This window comes from Vicugna pacos, chromosome 3 (assembly GCF_048564905.1).
Source record: "Vicugna pacos chromosome 3, VicPac4, whole genome shotgun sequence".
Taxonomy (NCBI): domain Eukaryota; kingdom Metazoa; phylum Chordata; class Mammalia; order Artiodactyla; family Camelidae; genus Vicugna; species Vicugna pacos.
This window is the reverse complement of record NC_132989.1, coordinates 80,975,820-80,995,713: the sequence shown is the minus strand read 5'-3', so window position 1 is coordinate 80,995,713 and position 19,894 is coordinate 80,975,820. Positions and strand designations below refer to the sequence as shown.

Genomic DNA, 19,894 nt, shown 5'->3' with positions numbered 1-19,894 from the left:
TACCCCTTAGACTTCATTTTCATAACATGTATCACAGTTTTAATGAATTATCAGGGTAAAATTTTGTTTACTCCCATGAGGACAAGGACATATCTGCCTCTATCTTCCAAGTTTCAGTCCTGTGCCCAGCACATAGTTGGCTCACAGGCACTGTTGATTGAATAATGCTCCCTACCCCTATTTTTTTAACATGCATATTTATTCATGGCAGACACTATTTTAAGTGTTTTGCGCATACTAATTCATTAATTCTTATAACCAATTCTATTATGTAAGGGCTGTTATTTCTTTGTTTTACAGATAAGAAAACGGGCATAGAAAGGTTCACTGATTTGTACAAAGTCATACACAGCCATTAATAATAGATAACATTTATTGAGTTCTTACATATGCCAGGCAGGGCTGCCTCTATGCCACTTCAGGTGACTTTGTTCAAATTACAGAAAGATACCCCTTTTGGATGGATGAATTGAAAAAGGCGTCTTTTCCTCCAGGATGAGTAAGCCCCTTCCAGGGCACAGAGCTTGCAAATTGGGAGCAGGCTCCCACCTACACTGGCCCCTCAATCATGAGCCTTTTTGCAGGGCACAACCTGAATAAAATGTTGTGCACAAACTTCTCCGAGCACCACATGGCAATTAAACCACAGCAACCTAACGAGATAGGCATTATCATTATCATTACAGAAGCAAAAACAGCAACCCACAGAAGCAAAGTGATTTGCTCAGACTGTCCAGCTACAGAGTAACAGAGGTCAGGTTCAAGCCAGGCATTGTGGCCCCAGAGCCCACACCCCTGACAATACTCTCTAGTAGATTTCTTACTCCGGGTTCCTGCAACAGCCTCCTAACTAGTTTGCACGCCTCTTAACTTGTCCCACAACTTAACCCACTACTGCAGCCAGAAGAACTTCTTGAAGGTATAAATCTGATCATGTCTCCTTCCCACTTAAACGTTTCAATGACTCTCTCATGCCTCTCAAGATAAAGTTAAGACTCCTTCCTGTGGTTGAGAAGGCTCCTTACAGTCTGATCCTGGTCACCCTCCAACCTAAACCCCCACCCTCTCTCTGTCCCTACCGCTCACTGCACACAATGACAGAACCATACCCAACATTCTGTCCCATGAACCTTCATGCTCTTGCTGTCACAGGACTTAGCCCAGGAAACAGCCTGGTGGAGCCCTTTCTTCCCTGGCCTCAGTTGACTATCGCCAGCTCATCCCTCAAGTCTCGGCCTAAACGTCTCCGTGGATTCATGTTCCCAGAACACTCAGTCTAAGTGAGATCCCCTGAAAGAGTCTCTCCTCATACCCCAAGCTTTCTTTATAGCAAATACCACACATATGTGTTTATGCTATTATGCAATCAACACCAGTTTTCCCTGACCGGAAGTATCATGACAGCAGGGACAATGACTATTTTGTTAGTTAACTATAAACTCGGCATTTTACACATTTCCCGGTACACACAGACAACCAGAACTTGTTAAATGTCCCTCCTGGGTGCTCGCCATGCTTCCCTTTCGTAGCCCTCATCACAATATACGGTAACTGCCTGAGTTATTTCTGTTTTCCCCCATTAGACTGTAGCTATTTTAAATACTATGAGGACAAAGACTTAAACTGACTTAGATCTGATACTGAGCCTCCAGTATCTAAGCACATGGCCCAGCACATAGTAGGCACTCAAACCTTCTGGAATGGATGCGTGAACAAGCACAAGTAACTGGCCCCTTCAGAGAAAAAAGGTCCTCTGTATTATCCCTGCCCTAAATGACAGCAATGATTTGAAGAACTGTTCAGCTTCGACCACTTGAAAGAAATGGAATCTATATGGAGCACAGAGAAAGTATTCAGCTTCAAAATCTGCCCCAATATGTTCACCAGCCCCAACAGCTCAGGCCTAGATGAAAAACGACCTGTCAGCTTAGTCAAAAGTCTCAGGAGTGATGACTCAAATAGAAACTCAGCTTCCGTTTTTCAAGTCCTGCAGAGACCAAGGCCACAGAACTGCAAAGGGTTCTCCAGAGGGGATGAACCAAGCTTTCCAGCAGACGTTGTTACTCCCCATTAAAGGGAGGTCTTAGGGACCCAAGTCCCTCCAAATCAATAATTAAATGACTACCCATCAGCCTGAAGAGAGGAGAAAATGCATTCAAATTTTTAAAAAAGCAAAAGAAAATTCAAAATATATCACTCCAATAGCATTTTATACGACTCCGGAGGAAAAGCTGTTCCTGAAAAGGACAATTTGCTCAATGGGAAATACAAAAATCTTTTCTATAGACAGCATATGCAGTAGGGGCAATATTATGTCTCACTCTGACCTTGTTCCAGAAAGTCCTCTCAGATTTGAAAACAGTGGCAAGACCCTTGGGTTCCAGAACAGAGCTACCTTGTTCCATCTACTGGCGAGTCCTGATTGCTGGGCTGTGCACAGAGGAACTTCAGGGCAATCAGGGAGCCCATAAATATGAAGCATGAACAGCTGCATCACGGCAACGACAATGATCTCAAAGTGCCACACACTCACTGGCATTTCAGTAAATTAATACGAATATTTCATGACAGAACAAATGCCCTGGAGTTTTCCCACTAGTGAAGGGAGCATGTGTTGAGCTGATGAAACTTCCTCTTCTCTCTAATTCAAAGCCAGGTCTCTCTTTCCAGCCACAGATCAGTTAGCTCCACTCTCCACTTCTAATACCAGGATTCTGAATGTAAGGATCTAAAAGTCCACCTGCTTGATTCCTTCATTCAAGGTCCTCTAATCATCTCTGTCCTGCTACTCCACATCTCATTAGTGCTGGAGTTCATACCTTCACGTGGAAGACACTGATGTTCCTGTGCTTGGTTTATTACCTTAGTCATCTGAGAACCTAACCACTTTACAAAATATAGAAGCATAAGTAAAATATTATTTAAAAAAAATCAAACCAGCATGTTGCTGACAACACACTTAGTGGTTTATCAGCTTTAAAGCTGTTTTGTGGAGCCTGACAGAGAGTTTACTCTCAGTGCTGAAGCATTTCCCAGGCAGCCAGGAAGGTCCCACACTCACAGGCACCTTTCCAGTCACTGCCTTGGGCGATCAAAGTCCTTTGGCTCTCCTTCCTGCTAATCAGCAATGTTCCCCTTTGGTACTGAATTTGGAACAGATTTCTTTCAGAGCAGTTTTTTAAATTACAATCAGGAAAAAAAAAAAACTTAATCACTCAACCAAGAATCATTTTGGCTATTTGCTACATTGCCAGGGACTAGGTTTTACTTTTAGGAATATTTTCCTGAAACCAAGCTTTACTTCTCTTTCCCAAGCATCATAGATTCAGTCACTTTTCTCCATCTTCAAGCTCAGTCTGCAAGTTTTGGCCTCAAGAGCTATTTTCTCCAGTAAAAGAGGTGCTACCTCCAGGATAACTGCAACTCAAGCGGGCAAAAACATCCAAGTCCCTGCGACCCTTCTCATGAAACACTAAGCAGCACAAGGACCCGAACTCATGAAGGGTTCTTGAGTCACAGACATTCAAAGGATGCTGAGTATGTGGGTGACTTGGTGGCCTAGGACTTGAAAATTATAAGAAAGCAGAGCCAAAACAACATTTTTCTCCCACTGCTCTGTGATGACTTCCATATGTATGGTCCTTTGCGGGCATAAAGGTCCTGTACTGGAGGTTTCCTTTTAATATACAAAGACCCTAGAAGGAAGGCCACTGTTAAACTTTTTGGTGCTTTTGTGTTAATTAGAAGAAGACACCCTTCCCCCACACCCCACCTCAGGACTTGGCTTGTGAGAAAAGCATGGATGGAATTCAACCTCCCCATCCCCTGCTGCCTGGCCTCTCCTGGACTGAATAGCACTTGGATTTCTTTCTACACTGGAGCAGCATTTATCCTTCCATACATTCATCACATGTTTCAGACATGACTATGGGTAAGGCACTTGGGCTCTGTGGAGAATTTAAAGGTGAATAAAAAGGAAGGTTTATTCAGAAAAGGGTCCTCCTTCTCAGTAAATGACTGTCATGGGCAATGGTGTCAAGGTGCTAAGATAAAACGTGCCCGGGGCTGGTCTTTACTGGAAGCACAGGAGAGTCAGGAGTGATTGAGCTTAAAAGAAGGTCTGCATAACTAGGCAATCAAAGACCGCAAATTAAAGCAGTTCTAGAAAAGGGAAATAATTTGCCAATACTAAGCTTTGAGGATATAGACTTGGTGACGGTCACCAGCATAGACTGGAGTGTGACAAGGGTAGAAGGAGCCTGGAGGTGAGAGGCCAGTTAGGAAGTTGATAGATGATATTATTGTCCATTCACCACCACCCACCAAGGAAGTATTATATATCCCCAACCCATTAACCTCGGGCCTGGCTATGGGACTTCCTTTAGACAAAAAAAAGAGCTAGAATAAGTGCCACTTCCAAGCAAAACTTTAGGAGCCATTAAATGGGTCTATCATATGCTCTTTTATCTTTGCCACAGTATCCCAGAGTGGGGCTTCCCTTTCTGTCTGGGTCCCAGAATGACGATAATTTGGAGCTGAGCTGGAGCCGACTCATAATGAGTAAGTCCAGGATTGAGAAATACTCCTGTTTCTACAAGCTACTCAGATTTGGGGATTGTTAGTGCAACATAACTTATCCTCCGTTCACCGACACGGGAGGCTAGTGTACTGTATACAGAAGGGAAAGCTATAAGGTCCCAGACTGGACAGTCAGAAGCAGGACTGGATAGGAAAGGGCAGAGGCAATAATAATTATAATGACAACAACAGAAAGCCATCACCTAGCATCCATTTAGTATTTGCATGTCCAGTGTTACATTACCCACATCTCATTTAATCCTCACTGAGCTAGAAACACGTGTCTGTTTAACACCGAAGTATGGGTTCTTGCCCATATTTCACAACAACCAATAAACCTTGGCCTGTAAGGTCAACTCAGCAGATCTAGGTTGCCCAAACCCTTCACAATCTCAAAAGTGACCTGTCTTCAGAACGTGGTCCAGCTCCTGCGGGTTGAGTTCTGAGTTATTAGAATATTCTGTCTGGTGAGTGTTGTATGCCGGAGGCCCCAGGCCGTGCAGTATCAGTCTGACCAAATAGTTTACACTCACAATGTGATTCGTGGTGAACGCCTGTTTTTCCCTAGGGATCTGGCTTCTGAACAGCTGAGGTAAATCATGCTGGCACTGCGTGTCTACATGACTGATCCCCAATAAAAACCCTGGACACCAAGGTTCAGGTGAGCTTCTCTGGTTGCACATCTTCTTACACATCATTGTTCAGAGAATTAAGCATTTCCACACAAATCCCCCGGGAAAGACATTTTGGAAGCTTGCACCTGATTTCTCCTGGAAACCATGCCCAGGCATCTTTCCCGTTTCTCTTTTAATCTCTATCCTTTAATTTCAATAAACCATAACCATGAGTATAATAGCTGAGTCCCATGAATCCTTTTAGTACGTCATCAAACCTGAGGGTGGTCTTGGGGACTTGTGACACAGTGCAGGAGACAGAAGAGTGACAAAGATGACCCCAAATTTTCAAGCCCTAGCTGGCTCAGAAATGGAGGTTCAAGAACAGAAATGGGAAAGCTAGGAAGAATTGGTGAGCTGAGGTGTGGGTAAAGGAGGAGGCAAGTGGAGGACGGAACTATATTTGACTTACTATATTTGACTTCCATACCCACGAGGAATAAGCAATAAGCTATGCAAAACGTACAACTGCAATATGTGATGGAAGCTCAGGCTGGGGATACGGCTAATGGTTGAAACCATAAGACTGTGTGAGAGTGAAGGAAAAGAGGAGAGAAAAGGAGCATCAAGAAGTTGAACAGAAACTAGAGACAATATGACTTGGCTGTCTAGAGAGGAAAAAAACCAATGAGAAAAAACCAGCGAGGCAACTTTTACCTCTTCCCCATTCATCATAAAGGATGGCCTGTTTAATTTTATGTAAACTTATATTAATCCAATTATACCACAGACTTGACACAAGAAAATAACTGCTCAAGGGGTTTTGTCGATACATAAACAGCGCTAAAAAATCAGCGGTATTGATTTTCTCATAGAATCTTCAAGTGCATTTAAAATCGTGCCTCATGAGCAAAGCATTCAGACATGACTGGGACACCACTGATCACCCCAGATAAACTGGGGCAGGGGAAGCCCTCGTCACTCCGGACAGCCTGTCATGCATCTGTGCGGCTGCCGCCCCGGTGTTTTTATATGTTTATTTATGCTCTTAACCATTAAAACATTGGGTCAAAAAGAAAGACAATGATAAAGCCAGTGAAGGGCCTGTGAAACAGTTGCTTCATTCCACTCAGCAGAGTATTTTCTATTTTTCTGCATTTTCTTCAAACAGCAAACAGAGCAAGAGACCGAGAGTGTCGGGCTCACTCCAGCCTGTCGCCTTTGCTTGCGCCCCCTCCAGGTAGGACTGATTTCCTATTCCACCATGTTTATAGATGTTCCTTTTTCTATGGAAGAACCGATTTGGGATCATTTCAGAGGCATTTCAAGGTGAAGGCAGAATTTCTGTCTGATTTTCCCCCATTTTGCCTGAAGAGACAGCCCCTCTCATTTATGACCCATGTCCTTCTTACTAAGGCATCGGAAAACACTGAATCTGCAAAAATTTTCCTTTTCATTTTTTTTAGCTTTACCCTCTTTTGCTAGAAAACACACTTTTAGAAGAGAACTTCCAATTGGTCCTAGAGCCTCAAACCAGACAATGAGCGCGGGGGAATCCAAGTCAGTTCTGCCAGTAGGCCTGCCCTATCACACTCCCCACGATGGAGAACTCCACTCCATCACCTCAGACTCAAGTCGTTGAGAAAGCCATGGAAGTATAGCATTCAAACCAGTGTCTCAAAAGCTCCCCCATGTGTGCACATGAAAAATAACTCATCAGAGGAAACAATCATTGGAATGAGTGCAGAATAAGAATAGAGACCAATTTTCAGATCTCAAAAATGTGCTAAGGTACAAGAAAACAGCACATAATGTAACTATTACTTTATTTACACATGCCATCTTTGAAGTGCCAAAAAATAATTCATTTAAGTGGGCTGGTTTTGTACAGATAACAGCATCAACAAGTGAAGTGGATATATGAAAACTTTTTTAAATTTTTCTATAAGAGATATAAAAAAGGCAAAAAATGAAAAATAACTGGATATACTTAAAAAAAAGATAAGCCATCCAAATAGAATATAGGCAACTGATTTTTATATTTCAGCCCAAGGAAGGAATTATACGAAAATAAACCAAAACATTCGGCACACTTTCCAAAGGCATTTGCCTAGTTGATAGGTTTTCAAATTTCCCCTTTTGCCCGTTTATCTTCCCTCAAGGAAAAAGCTACAGCTAAGACTGCTGTGCAAATCAGCTATCCCCCTCCACCACCACCGAAAGCGAAAGGTAGGCTTCCAGAATATTAAGCTCAAGACCGGCAAGGATCTTCTATTCCAAGCTCCTTCTTTTACAGATGAAGAAAGCGAGCTCAGAGAAGTGAGTGGACTTGTCTCAGCCCACAGAACTGACAGAAAAGCTGAGAACAGACCCCAGCCTTCTGTTTTCTCATCCAATCATAATTCTACACCATGCTGTCTCCCAATTGTTAATAATAGTGACAAATAATAAATAGAAAAAATACTAACAAATAGTATTTCAATACTAAAAGGTACTTGGCCTGTACTCTGTGCCAGACATGTTTTTAAGTGCATTACTTGAATTCACTCCCTCGGGACTGAGAACACTGTGAGGTGTATTATCATCTCCACTTCACAGATGTGGAAACTGAGGTGCAGAGAAGTAAAGTATCACCACCCCCCGCACCCCAGGGACCTTAGAGAGTAAGTGGTGGAGTCGCTCTAATACTTAGCCAGTCTAACTCCAGAGATTAAATTCTTAACAAGTAACTAAATAGAATACAGAAAATAAAATTGTTATTCAAAATTCAGAGGAGCACCAACTAAAGGATTAAGCCTCATTTTTTAGGCAACATAAAATTGAAATCTGTGATAAAACAGAAGTAGGAACAACTTAAAAGAAAACATTAACAACTGGCTTAGAAGGAAAATCCTTACCCAGTTAGCACACAAACTTGCAGCTTTGTAAATATTTAACTTCACACAAATCACCCAAATAGAGGGCTGCATCCTTAGGTATGCTAACTGAAATCACATTCATCGATAGTTAGAACTTACTCTTTTTTATTTATTAAGACAATCCCTCTTCTAGGTATTTATTGTTGAACTATTTTCCAAGTAACAAAATCAGATTTTTTTTAAGGAGGGGAAAACCTCTCCAGCCTCTCTAATCGATCCAAATTAACACAAGCTTTCTAAAGACACCAGTGACCACCACCGATGTCCAAATCCAATGGCAACGTAAAGTCTTACCTCACGAAAGCTCTCCATTTTTTTCTCCCTCTCCTGACCCTTTTCCTCTCTTAGCTTCTATACCATCATTCCCTTGGCTCTTTTGCTCCTTCTTTTTAGCAGGTCCTCCTCATTAACGCGCTTGTGCAAGGATGGTCCCCCAGAGTCCCACTCGTGCTGGGTTTTCCCACACTACCCTCACCCCTCACTCCACAGCTTCCGTTACTGATGAGGAGGTGATGCCTGGCTTCAGTGCTGGGGGCTCCGAGCTGGTTCTTTCCCTTAAGCTCCACACTGCCCATGCCAATACCTCAAACTCCACATACTCAAGTCCAAATCCCTTATATTTCACCAAAAATTCTATTCCTCATCCTGTATTCCTTATCTCGCTTAATGCATTCAATAAGGCCCTGCCTTGACTCACTGGAGACTCCCTCCCTTCCTCTCAGGATACATCCAGCAAAGTTGTCATTTCTATGAATTATACGTTCTAAATTGCTCTCCAGTCCTCCCCTCTCGCTCCTGTGCTCCTGAAAACCATCCAGAGTCCATCTTCATCACCGTGTTTCTCCTCATGCCAAAAAACTGCCTTAGTTTGGGTTCTGAGCTAACAATTTAAGTGCGAGGAGTTACTGAAGAAGTGGCCCCAGGAAGCACATACAGTGGGGCATGGAAGAGTGGCAGGGATGGGAAAGAAGGCAACACTGCTGTGGAAATGAGCAGAGAACTGCTGTGAGCAATGGGGTTCTACCCCAGGGGGGCTCTGGGAGATGCTAAGTGCTGCAGGTCTGCCCCACCCAGGAGCAAGGAAGCTGAGGCGTCATCCATCACTGTTTCAGGGCTGCTGCCGAGGGCGCCAGCCCACCCCCCCGACTTTGGACCTGCCTCCCTGGATTTTTGCAAACTTCCAGTCTCTGAGACTTGTAATTGCTGGCTTGCACAGGAATAGTGGCTTCCAAGGCTCCCAGAGGCTTTAGATAAAATGCAAGTGCCTCCACGCAGCCTATGGGACATTCCTGATCTGTCTCCTGCTCTTCCTTCATCACTTCCCAGGCTTCCTGTTTAACCCTCGTGTGCTCCAGTCTTACCAACCTACCAATGGTTCCCTAAACACACAATGCTATCTCCACCTCTGTGTGTCCGATTCCCTCTTCTTGGAATAACCCAACCCTCTTCCCACCTACCTGGAATACCAACCTTTTTTCAGTAAGATACAGCTCGCAGCCCTCCCCATCGCAAGATCTCAAGCCTCCCCTCAGTCCCTTGCCCCTAAGTTGATCACTTGCCCCCGTGCCACTGCCCCGCCTTGTCAACTGTCTCTCTTACCAACTGCACAGTAGGGACTGGTCCTCCTGGTTGGGCCAGCCTGTCAGAGTGGGAGCTCCTGACACGTGAGGACTGGGCCTAATTTATTTCTGTTTCCCTAGCACACAGCCCAACACAAGGAAGAGGAACAACTGGGAAAATGCCAAAGATTTTCTGAAAGGTCTAGATAGCATATAGGATAAATAATCTTGTCTCCAATTAATATGGCAAACGAAACAGAGCAAAAGGGAAAACTGGGGGGAAAATAGCAATTCTCCCTTTAGTGTGTGCTTGTCTAACACAATTTTAGGGATATTTTTCCCTACATATGGGCTATAAATCAATTATTCTGCCTCAGCTTCTTTCATTATGTGCCCCTTTATTGGCATTGATTTTCTTAAAGGGAACCTAATGCTTAAGAGATCTTGATGAGGAGCCCCTGAGAAAAAAATCTTCTACATATTTACTCACAAGTATTTTGTGATCACATTACAAGCTCTCACATTCAGGCTTTTTCATGCACCTGACAAATGAGCTGCCTTCACACTGGACCCATTTAGGAACCCCTAGAAAGAAGAAACAAGTGTTATAATTACCCTCTTAAGACCTGCTTTGCATGCCCCTCAAGGTCACCTGCATCTGTGCCCCAGCTGAGCTGTCCCTGCATGGGACTCCCACCAGCTTTAACGCTGAAGGACAGAAAGTCAATACAGCGTGGGGTAGGGACAGTCCTGCCCATCACTGTCACTGGATTCATCATAAGCAATTTATTACATGCAAATGTACCCAAACCTGAAGAAGGACTAAATTCAGATTCTGGGGTGGGTTTTTTGTTTTTTGGTTTTTGGTTTTTGGGGTTTTTTTGGAGACAGTAGAAGATAAAAAGGAGAAAGAGGTGATGAACTATTTCTAAAGGCCATTTTGTTCAGCCAAAATTGACTACTTACATTGATGTGAAAACCGAGCACATTGCAGATATTTTTATCCTATGACACAGTTTATGCTGGGCAACTGAGATCTGAGATTTTGTGATTCATTGATCACTGTCACCATGTCTGATGAAAACTAAATTGCCTCAATCCATCCGGATGTGATTTCTGCTTTTACTCCCCTGCCCCTCCCTATCCATATAGTTCCACAATGGGAAGGAAAACCGCCACACTGGATCTTCCTTGTTGAAGGTTTTAACATTGGTGTTGCCTTCCATCACCTGTGTTTTGGGTTTTACCCTAGCCAAGGCTGGGGTCCTTTCACCTAAGATGGTAGAAATCTACAAATCCAGTCACAGTGTGATCTGTCACAGCGGAAAGCCAAGAAGGAATCTTGGAACGCCCTGCTCAGAAGTCAGGTCTGCTGTCTATGTGGCATTTCATATTTTCAGACCCACTGCAGGCAGCCAAGGAGTTGCTAATCAAAACGTTTTGCCAACCTCATAAGAACGAATGTAAACAGACTTTCTACCCAATGACGCCAATGCTGAAGCCAGTGTCTACGTGTTTTTATATTTTGTGAGATTTCTATGTATATTGCTTCCAAGTCCTCATGCTAGTGAGCAGAGTTTTGCTTTGGTATAAACTGATAACAATCTTTGCAGGCTACTGTTTCTCCCAGTTCAAAACTGAGTACAAAACTAAGGATAAGGGAGTCAAAAGGTAACACTGTCCTGCACTCTCCTTTTCATGCTTATACTCCTGGGCACTCTTTCCCTGGGGCCCATGTCCCAGAGTTGTTTTATGGGCAAAAACTTTCCCTTAAAGGTTTGGGCTACCTAATCAAGCAATCCCCAAATGGATAATACAGCTAGCAATTAATCTAACAAATATTCATCAACTACCTCTGAGGAGCAAGTTATCACTTTTCTAAGCATGTTCACTTCCTTTTTTTTTTTTCAATTTCACCATTCCCTTGGAGAAAGAAAGGACAGGATTTGAATCTACATTTTACCATCCAAGAAATTACAATGTAGAGGGTTTGTACTTTATCCGCAAACAAGGAGCAAGTCAATGAAAGGGCTGGAATAAAAGCCCAAGTGTAAGGACCGAAAGCCCAGTGTCTTTTCCTTCATCCTTCCCTCAATTTATACCAAATCCCACTTTGTAAGAAACAGTGGTGGACAGACAGCCTTATCACACAAATTCTCCACCTGGGAGCTGTATGCCCACGGACGGATGCAGGAGGTCCTGAGGCCCCTGAAACTGAACTCAGAAGGTTAATATGTGTGCATCTTTCTGAGGAGAGAGTCAGGAACTCCAAAATGGTTGAGAATGATTTATCTAATACATGCTTGAAATAACACACCAGTCATCTGTGAGACCCGGCATCTCTCCATCCTATCACCTAAATGGTACCTTGTTGCAATTACCCACATACAACAGGCTACCTCAAACGTTAGTAGCTTAAAGCAACAATAATCATTTTTATCACAAATCCACAGCCTGGGCAGGGCTCAGCAGGCAGAGCTCACGTCTGCTCCGTTTCACATCAACTGGGGTCACTCCACTGGGCCTGGAGGATCTGCTTCCAAGATGGCTCTCGCACATGGCCGGCTGCTTGTCCTGCTCCACATGGGCCTTTATCTGGGGTGGGTTGAGCTTCCTCACAGCATGGTAACTGGGTTTCAAGAGCAAGCCTCTCCACAAACCAAAAGTGGAAACTACCAATTTCTTTAGGCCTGCACTCTGAAACCGACACTGTGTCCCTTTGGCTACATCTGTCAGTCAAACCATCACAAGAGGATTCAAGGGGACAGAGGCATAGACCTCACTTCTTGGTGGGAAAAGCAGCAGAGAATTTGGAGGCTATGATGCTAAACTGCCACATACCTCTAGGGTCACCTTTTTCTCTTCCTGTGGTTTGCCCTATCACTGTTCTCTATTTCATAGATCTTTGCTGTGTGGGAAAGCAAGCTCTGTTGTTTCTGACATGTCCCTTTTTCCAGGGTGAGTTTGTAGCCAACCCAACCTACTCCTGCTCCACGCTGGCCACACGTGGCTCCTTCTGAGCTGTAGGTGTTCAAACTTCCTCCCCTCCACTGCGAGCATCACTCCAGGTCCTCTGTGTAGCCTGCTCCCTTACAGAAAGGCTACACGAGGGCTTTAGGGAGATCATGGCTGTGGGTGCTGAGGGATAAGTTACTTGGAGAGATCTGTATTAGATATGAGCAATGTGACGAGAGAAAAGGGGGTTGACCTTTCCCGCCATCACTCTGTGAACAGCCGGTTGGGTTTGAACCTTCCCAATTCTGCCTGTTTCCAGTCACTAACCAACCATACGACTCTTTGAAAAGCAAGCGTGATTCAAATTTTCAAGGAAATGCCAACTAGTACTTATATTATTTGCATCACTGTCCCCCAGTCTCTTTATTAATTCAAATGACTGATCCATAAAATTGGTTATCAGCGCTGGGAAATTCTCTGATACTATCTGCTCCCTCAGGCAGGCCTTTGGAAATGCTCTGCTTTTACTTTGCAGCAGAGGTGATTAAAAAAGGGCCACCATCTGAGGAGAGATTCCAACCCCAGGCCCAAGGAGGCTATAAGCCTCAGTATTCAGAAGATGAACCAGGCACCCCAGTTTTTCCTACCTTCTCACCAACCCACTCTCCCTGATCCTGCAGCATGTCAGGGACCCTCTGTCCTCAGGGCCTTTGCATCCTCTTTGCTCTGGACTCTCTCTCCCCAGAAATCCACATGCCTTGTCTTCTTATCCTGACAGAAGTCTTCAGGTCTTTATTTACATAACAGTTTCTCAGTAAACCTGCCCTTGGTAGCCCCACCCCAAATTTACAAACCACTGTACACACACACACAGCACTTTCTATCACCTTCTCTCCTTACACTTTTCTTATCACTATATAGTATATGATGTGTTTTACTTATTGCCTGTCTCCCCTTCTACAAGAATAGCTTCATGAAGGCAGAATTTTTTTATGTCTTGTTTACTGTGAGCCCTAGAATAGTACCTGGCATCAAGTAGATGTGCAAGACATATTTATTACTAACTATTTGAATGAACTATTGACCCAACCTGTAACTGTCCTCACACAGTGAGAACATAGGGCTCCCAGTCGCACTGCCGGCTTTGCAGGTGCAGAGCTGCGGGTCTGGCTCTAACAGCCACCCCATCTGTGTCAGTTTCCTTCACTTGCTGTAACAAATGACCACGAACTCAGTGGCACAAAGCAACAAAAATTTACTATCTTACAGTTTTGCAGGTCAGAAGTCCAACGTGGGGCACAACCAGCTGAAATAAAGTATGGCGTGACTGTGTTCCTTTCTGGAGGTTTTAGGGGAAATTTTGTTTCTGTGAGTTTTCCAGCTTCTACAGGTCAGTCATCCCCACTCCTTAACTTACAGCTCCTTCCTCCATTTTCAAAGCCAGCAACGTCACATCCCTCTGATTTTTCTTCCTTAGTCCCAGCTCCCTCTGACTCTCTTTTTCTGCTTGCCTGGGTCATGTTATACCCACCCAGAATAAAATATTCTCCCCATCTTAAGGTCATCTGGTTAGCTGCTTTAAATCGATCTGCAACCTTAATTTCCCTTTGTCCTGCCACCTAACATATTCCTGGATCCTGGAGATGAGGATGTGGAATTCTTTGATGGCCATTCATTCTTCCCACCACATCATCCCCTAGAATAACCTAAGAAATGATAAGGCCTCTCCCATCACTTTGATAGCTGTGATGTTTCTTATCCAGACCCACGCTTGGTCCACTTGGTCCTTTCATAAAATCTTGTTGAGGTAGAATACAAATTTCCCTGGATTTAGAGGCAGACAACCTCCACTGAAGACCCTTTCTGAAACTGACTAACTTAGTCACAATTACTGAGATTCCATTTTCTCAACAGAAAAAAAATGGAAATAGCAAGACCTGCTGTCAGGGCTATTATGAAGATTAAATGTGGTAATGTTTGTAAAAGCTCTATAAACGTCAAACTCCACACAATATAAGGAATCGTTATTATGATAGAAATCTCTCGCACCAAGGATACCCTGAGCTTGTACTGACAGTGGTTTTGATTGTTTTGCTTCTCAAAAGAAATGATACTAATACTTGCATCCTTTGGACAAGTCAGGACTGAAACTGACAGTGCTACTCACAGTCCAAATCCTGCATTACTGTTACTTGGTTTGTGATGACAGTATTGTGCAGACAAACCAACTGTGAACATGAATTTGTTTTCTCCTATTTGAAGTTTCAAGCATTTTTCTTCAGAAAATAATATTAGGAAACAGATAATCCTCACTTTTATTTGATCTGAAGAGAAATCACTGTAGTTACTTGTATAATATATTTCATTCTAGGCTCCTTAAAGGGGAAAAAAATGTGTCTTGTTCATTTTGTAACTCCAGTGCCCAAAGCTTTGCCTGGTAGAGAAGCCCTTAAAGTAATGAATATTTCTTAAATTGATGAATGAGTTAATACATTAAGGATTAATTAGCTAATTAGAGATGCACATAAGAAACTTCTTCATGCTGCTGATTGATATGCAGTTAGAAATCCCTCTCCATCTTCATTTTCTGGTTTTTTATTAATCCCACCTAGATCTTCCCAACTTCACAGGGAAACTGGTCTTTGCCTGGCTTCTGGAAAGTCACTAACATTCTCTCTTTAAAGCAACTTCTCTAAATGGAGAACATCAGCCTCTAACTTATACTTCCAACCACCACTCTCATGGTCAAACAGTTCCTCCTAAACTTCCCCAAAGAAGGGAGCTATAAGGAAGATTCTGAACTTGATACTCAAGCAAAAGAATGGAAGATCTGCAATGTATTGAACTGGGTACTTCCCCTAAGGTAGTTGTGACTACTGCTCTTATGGAATCAGGGGAGGATTTCATAGAGGCTGAGAAATGTTCTCAGGGACAAAGATCTGAATGTGAACCTCCTGGCCTCTGATGGGCTCATATCACAGAGGTCAGTGGATGACACACCATCAGATGGGTTCCAATAAATCAAGAGCTCAAACAAATCCCAGAACCTGCTTTTGTGGGACTCAAGCTATAACCAATTTAAACCCCCACAGGGTGGATGTTCCCCTCATTGAAATAACTTCATAAAAAGGCAGTGGGAACCGGGCCCTTGATGACTCCACACTGCCTGATTTGCCACAAAGGTAGAAAGTCTTTTCTAAGCTGAAAATTTCTGAGCACTGCACATCTGTGCTCAGTACTTGGGGAGATCAGTTTCATTTATTCCCCACTTCAAGCTGGAAGACTTGGGAAAAAAGACCCCATGAAGACCTCACTGCAATTAGAAAACACAGCTAATTGGATCAAAAAGTTAAAGGAATAAGACATGTTTGTACTGAATTTCCCTTGAAATACTCTTGGATTTAGAAGATAAAGGGGAAAGAGGACTTGGCAATGTGAATATTTGCTGGCAACAGAAAATTCCAATTCAACAATTAATTCCACAATAATTATTTTGCCAAACTCATGGCAAATATCTCTGGATTCACCCAAATCTAATACTGCAGGAGTACATTTCAAACTATTTCCACTTTAGTCACTCACTAAACACTGGGATGGCCATGGCAAATAAACTCTAGCAGTCGTGAATGGCTAGTTGATTTTTCTTTACCAATTTACCATAGATTCTGGTGGGAAAAAATTGTTTCAGAGTAAAATATTAACTTAACTCTATTAGGAAACTAATTCACATGTTTAAAAAGAGAATTCATTCTATGTTTCCCTGAGAGGGTTATTATCTAGAGACTTGCCTAAATTTTCTAAATTCATGTATGTTTTCAACTAATAGAACCTCTTATTTATTGCAGTCTTAAGAGCTAAACTGAACTCATCAACAAAAGGTAAGATAAATTTCATCATCTAGATTTTTATGCTATTTTATTTTCATCAATTCAAATATGTGGTCCCCTAAATTTTCCTTAGCAAACTCAAGTAACCACTAACCACTAAATGAAGTAAATACTTCAAGTCACCAGTTAGAAAGTTACAAATTCCTAAAGTGCCTGTTCACAAATGTCTAAGCTCTTTCTTTGGGGACAGAGCAGCAACAAGGACATGGATTTGGTGGAGCCCATGAATTTCCGTGAATCTCCACTGATCTGGGGGCTGACACAACCTGCTTTGAAACAAACATTTTGTTGAAAGCAAAAACCAATTCACCAAACCAAGGAACTCCTGCAGAAAAACATCAATTCTCTCACATCGTTACATTTAAGGCAGTTTTAAAACCCAGTGTTGTTTAAAGTTACACTAAAGCTCCTAAAATGACCCACAAGAAACCAGACTCCTTAAAAATGGCTCAGTCCCAAGACTTTTTCCAGTGCCTCTTCTCAACGTACAAGCACAGTGGGGTTCTCCTAAACCAGGTCCTATTCAAATGAAGAGGTGATGGTGAGGTCCCAGCAAATCCCTGCCTTTAGTTACGGGAACAGCTGTACCACTAGAAAGCTGGCAGCCTCCATCTGCTGAAGAACTTGTTGAAAACCAGTCAACCCCAGAAGGCTGATCATTCCAAGTTACTTTTAAAATGTAAGGTCTTTTTTTTAATTTTTAGAAATTTGACTTCTATTATTTAAGATGTTCCATTCCACAACAATGGCTCATAATTAGATCTATTTATTTTGACAGTCCATAGCTCCTGATAAAAGGCCATATGCAACATTTGCAAATTAAGAATTTTTCCTACAAAGAACATTATTATTCACAATGTGAAATATTGAGGCTTGAAATACACTTGACGGAAGTGTAATCAAAGACCACAACATCAAATTTCATTATCACGGTGTCTGGTTTTGCCTCTGCTTCCTCAATTTAAAGAGGAAGAACAAGGAGTAAATGGAATAAGTAGTCAGGCATAAAAGGTGGGGGAATGGAATTGCTAAGTTAGACTGCAAAGATCTTAAGAGCAAAGACTGTGCCTTTTCTTTCTTTTTCTTCGTGCCTATAAAACATAGGACATCATTCCACACTGTCCTGTTAATACAGGGTATCAAGATTCAGAGAGAAAAAAGCAAACAAAACTCCTCTTCAGAACCCTCCACCTTCTGCCTCAGCATCCCTCTACCCTACTTGTGGCCTCTTCCACAAGTTGTTTGAGCCCCCTTTCCAGTATCACACTCCCCAGGCCTGCTCATCTCTAACTGCCAGGACCACCGTATAGAGCTGGACAGGTTGTTTACTGCACAAAGCTCCCCAGCTGAAGAGGGCACCTGAGAGCTGAAACCTAGTCCACAGTTACCACGAGAATCGGCAACCAGTGCCCAGCTGGGAAGGCCTCCCATTTGTGGATAGCTTTGCAAATGTGCGAGGCATCTCACTCTCACCATCATTGTGGAAGCTACCCAACATATTGGCTAAATCAAGTCAGGGAAAGTAGTCAGAGTTGCAATGACAGTGATAAAACTGGCTGTCACATTTACGACCTATCACTATCTGGACAGACCAACCAATTTCCACCTTGGCCTAATCAGTCCATTACCATTCAGGTGTTGACTTGGTCCACACACATCCTGAGCGGCTGGTATTTTTGCCATTTAGAGCAGAAGCAGCCTAGCTCAGACAATTAACCCTTGTCTGAGTTCCTGAGGGAATTACTATACCAATGAATCAGCTTCTGAAAGGCACCTTGAAAACCCCTCCGTTCACCACACGTACTCTGCACCGCAGAAATTCCCTCTAAGACAGCCCTCGCATTAAGTCAACCAGCCTCCACTTGGATACTTCTGATGAGGAGGCATTTCTCCAAAAGGAACCCTTCTCATGTTGAGAGAGCCAGCCTTTCGTCTGTTCTGCTATAATAAGAATTAGGAGAAAAAAATAGCAACCATGTATTGAATGCATATTTTGAGCTTTCCGTATACGAATTTATTTAATCCCCACATCAACCCTGTGAGGGAGGGATCATCACTGCCCTTTCTCAAGTGAGGAATGGACCCAGAGAATGAAGGAACTCACCCGAGGTCACACCGCTGAACAGCGATTTGCACTCAGGTCTGTCGCACGCCAGCACCCTGACTGTGATCACCAAGCTCTGCTTCTGCACATCTACCCATCTGCCTGTCTCCAGATTACAGTGAGATGCATATTCCAAAATGGAAATCTCAGGTCCCCGAAATTGCATGATTTGATTACTTATACTAATGAGGGAGGAACAGGCTAAGTTTAAGCAATACTTACACCTTATTTAAATAGCTGCTTTTCATCTCTTTCCAACTGATCCATTCTAGCCTATTTTGGAGCTAGAATGTACTCTCAGAAAATAGGTTCACTCCTCCACTGCCAGGTTCTAGGGATGAGGATGTAAAGTCAGTGTGATGTTACTTCTGAGTATTACTTAAAGAAACTTCAAGAAAGCTATAAAGTAAAATAATTTTGAATTTTATCTCTTAATCATTTCTCCTCCTACTTGAAATATAGAATATTAATAAACAGCTTGAAAGGAAAAAAGATGTCAGCAAAGAGGACAATTAAAGGCTCAGAGGAATGCCTTTGGATAAAATGAGATGTATAATCAAATTGTGGCCTCCCAGCTTCCGAGCCTCCTCCTCTATTCGGTGAATTTCCTACCATATATGTCTTTGTGGGAAACAAAGTCACTTTCATTACAGCAGTCAAAGTAACCAGATTCTTCCTTTTCCAGCCCCTCTGGGAATTATGGCGCAGATCATGAGCTAGTCATGAGCAGTGAGTCACCCTGGGGCTTCAAATCAGAGGCCAGTGACTCAGAGCACACGGCGCCTTCATTCTGGTAACTGAGGTGGCAGCAGCCAGTTGCCAGGCCAACAGCATCAGCAACTCCAAGCATCCAAGGCCAACACCAGCCGCAGGCACGCAAGCCACCATGTCATGTCCAGTGGGGCAGCAGTGATGGCTCACTAGGTGGTTCCATGGGGTGACTTTGACTATGGCTCTGGTTTCTTGGTTCCCAACCATATTCTGAATCTGGTGCCTGAAATTTCACAGTGATTCCACCAAATGCCTGATATTTTTCAGGAAATATCTTTTATGCTTAAGCCAGCAAGAATCAGTTTCAATTGCTTGCCCTGAAGATCCCTAAGGGATATATTATGTAAATTGATATATTTGTGCTAAATCAGAACAATGATAATGGCATCGAGCCATATGAGGAGCTGCCACTAAATCCATATCAGCATGCAGGCCTCATCCTACCTGTGGTCCTAGGAAATCACAAGGATGGCCAGGCTCATATGTTTTTCATTACTACATCATTCAG

General features: G+C 43.0%; 1 protein-coding gene across 6 annotated transcripts in view; it reads right to left on the bottom strand.

The window, feature by feature from the left end:
* LOC140695678 (endogenous retrovirus group K member 7 Gag polyprotein-like) overlaps nt 1–19,894 on the bottom strand; it is a 448,384-nt gene that overhangs the window by 320,875 nt on the left and 107,615 nt on the right. For 2 of the 6 annotated variants that reach the window (XM_072958640.1, XM_072958637.1), the window contains exon 2: nt 10,160–10,254. The exons of the other annotated variants lie outside the window; for them this stretch is intronic. The gene's annotated coding sequence lies outside the window, so the exon portion shown is untranslated. The remainder of the gene's footprint in view (nt 1–10,159; nt 10,255–19,894) is intronic. 6 annotated transcript variants of the gene reach the window in all.